At 31.9% G+C, this 2,863-nt stretch overlaps 1 long non-coding RNA gene across 1 annotated transcript; it reads left to right on the forward strand.

Annotated features, from left to right (window-relative positions):
• Positions 1 to 713: 713 nt before the first annotated feature.
• Positions 714 to 2,184, forward strand: LOC134256314 (uncharacterized). The gene is made up of 3 exons (XR_009989700.1): positions 714 to 782; positions 1,333 to 1,411; positions 1,954 to 2,184. It is a non-coding gene; the product is annotated as an uncharacterized LOC134256314 (long non-coding RNA).
• The last annotated feature ends 679 nt before the right edge of the window (positions 2,185 to 2,863 follow it).

Raw genomic sequence — 2,863 nt, forward strand, 5'->3', positions numbered from 1 at the left:
ATTAACTGATAAAAAATAAAAAACAATTGTAGCCTTTTGATTCGGTATAATCCCTCGATATATAGACCTTAGAGAAAGCATATCGACCTCGCACTTCGTGCTCGGTCAATATGCTTTCTCTAAGGTCTATATATCGAAGGATTGACCTCATCAAAAGGCTATAATTGTATATTAATCCGCTTGACGTTAACTTTTAAAATTTGCTATATTTGAAGCCTTTTTCCAAAGGAAAAACTGGGAAATTGTATCATTGTCTACATTGGAATTATATTACAAGGAATGAAGCTTATTTCAAGTTATGTTAAACGATATAACATAACTTGGGACAGTTTAAATTTTTTTTTTTATAAAAATTCCTTAAATAAATTGGCAAAAAAATATCAACTTATCCAGCTAAAATTTTCAACTATATATTTTGTTGTTTTCTTTTATCGCATTGGTCCTTGAACTTTTTGATTGCCCCACTTTTATTTAAAAAACCTAATCTAAAGCAATCTTGAAAAGGACGATCTATATATACTAGAACGATCTAAATAACACATTGCATGTGGTAATCGTAAAGGTGCAACGCACAATGCTTAGCATGTGGTAATTGTCGATGGACTTCTTGATATTGTATGGATTTAATTTTTTGTGTGTGTTTTGCTGACAATGAGGCTTAAAATATCGTTAATTTGGAGCATGCGTACTTTTCTAGTCTCGGGTAACTATCCGCCATTTTGAAACGTACAGGTGTATAACGAAAGTATGAAGAGTGTTCACATGATTTAAGATAAACTATGGTAAGTTTGAATCTTCTAGGAACAGTACCTAATTTTAAAAAATGTCGATTAAGAGATTTTTTCCAGAAAACTATATCAATTTTATATTTGTGTACATGTACCTTTTTTCAACCCTTAGATATTTTGTTGCTTTGTGTCGGGCCAGTTTTATTCCAGAGCCTCTAATTACATGTAACACAGTACCAAGTAAAAAAAAAATAATTAGTCTTACACATCTTTTGTGTGAAATTATCGTCAGGATAATTCTTTGTTAAGAAAATATTAACAACAAATTTTAATGCTGTCAATATGAAAAAAATACACACACGTTTTTTTCTCCTACATATTAAAATCAAAGTACTTTTATTTAAAAAAAACACAAGCAACTTCAAGACTTATAGTCCCCGTAGTTCGGTTTTTGTGAATTCAGTGGTTTCAGTGTCATTTTAATGGTATATTATTTCAAGTTAGTATGAACACTCTTTCAGATGTCATTCAAATTTGTCAACAAAGTTTTTTTTTATATACAAAATGCAAAACTAATAACAAAATCTAAATATTTTGCTTACAGATAATTATATAAACGCCAAGCTCTGAAGTCCTCAAACATGATTCTCCTGGCAATATTCATCACCTTATGTTTCATAAAAGTGAGTCTCTATCTCTCTCTGTCTGAGTGTGAGGGTGTGTGAGTTAGGGAAGGTGAAGGAGAGGGTTAGAGGATGAGGGTGTGTGTGTGTGAGGGTGCGTGTTTTTGTGAAAGATTTATTTTAGTATTAAATTGAATTTTAGAAAAATCGTCAGGATCTGAACTACGACGTTTCATGTGTCACGTGGGTATACAGACAGGAAGCATTATAGTTCATGTTCATGGATTTTTAAACACTGACTTCATGTTTTATTTATACATTTTTGACTTATAACTTTCCATAAAATCCATGTTATTCAACGGATATTTTAAACAAAACAATGTGCACCATAGCTTTGATGTCAAGTATGGCAAAATGACGTTACAGAGTAGATATTCATTCCTGCTTAACTGAGGTAGTTTATGAAAAATAATATTTTATCTTACTTGTAACAAGTCTGAATAATTTTGAAATCTATATCCATAATACCTCATGTAGATTTGGAAATCAAGTTACTGCACTATTTCATGTTTTCTAATACATTATCCTAACCTTGAATTTAGGAGAGTACAAATACTGGAGGAAACTGTACATGGTCACGTAGAACAGTCCAAGAAGTCAGCACTTGCCCTGTAACGACAGCTGATAAAGAAAAGGCAGAAAAAATTAAAAAATGTCACGAACTGGCTGAAAAACAAAACTGCACAGAGGCTTCAATGTTCAAATATCACTGTGTAATAAATGAAAATAACGACAAATTCCTGGAAGTATGTGCCCCTGCTATTGAAATTATTCTCGGTATGTTTGTCATACGTTCTGGTGAATGTGATACATACCTATACAGGATAAATATTTGAAAAATATAATAATATTATATGTTCTTGATTTAGATCGTTCAATAATTGGCACAATCGTTTTAGTTTGTAACGCACCGGTACATTTAAGCAGAATTATTAGGATTTGTGATATCCTTATGTGTCACTGTAAAATTTAAATTGAAGTTGCTTTTAAATTCAATGATCAGTCACAATTTTCAAAACGTTAGTAATCTTCATCAAAATGATTGTGGGAAAAATACAGAATTTTATTATATAGTCATTTTATAGTCCCCATATAATCTATACAAACGCAAACAGTTCATAACACTACATATTCACCGGATTTTAGGCCGTATTCACCGGAGGGTCAGTCAATACAGTGCAGCGAGCTACGTATCTGAACAGAAAAAACAATTATTTAAACCAATTTCAGGATTATTTTTAACATGTGGACGTCTTAGACATAGCAAAACTCGGAAAGGAAAACACGGATGTAACAAAAAGTATTGGAGATTTTTCTATTCTCAGCAATGGAAGATCACAAATGAAAATGGTGTCGTCATACAGCCTTCAACAGGTTGGAGAGAATACTCGAAATCGGGTATTATCCTTGAAATCGCGTATAATACTCGATAAAAGGGTATCGTTGAATCCG

This window comes from Saccostrea cucullata, unplaced genomic scaffold (assembly GCF_032062105.1).
Source record: "Saccostrea cucullata isolate Sc308-1 unplaced genomic scaffold, CSIRO_AGI_Scuc_v1 ctg911, whole genome shotgun sequence".
Lineage (NCBI taxonomy): Eukaryota > Metazoa > Mollusca > Bivalvia > Ostreida > Ostreidae > Saccostrea > Saccostrea cuccullata.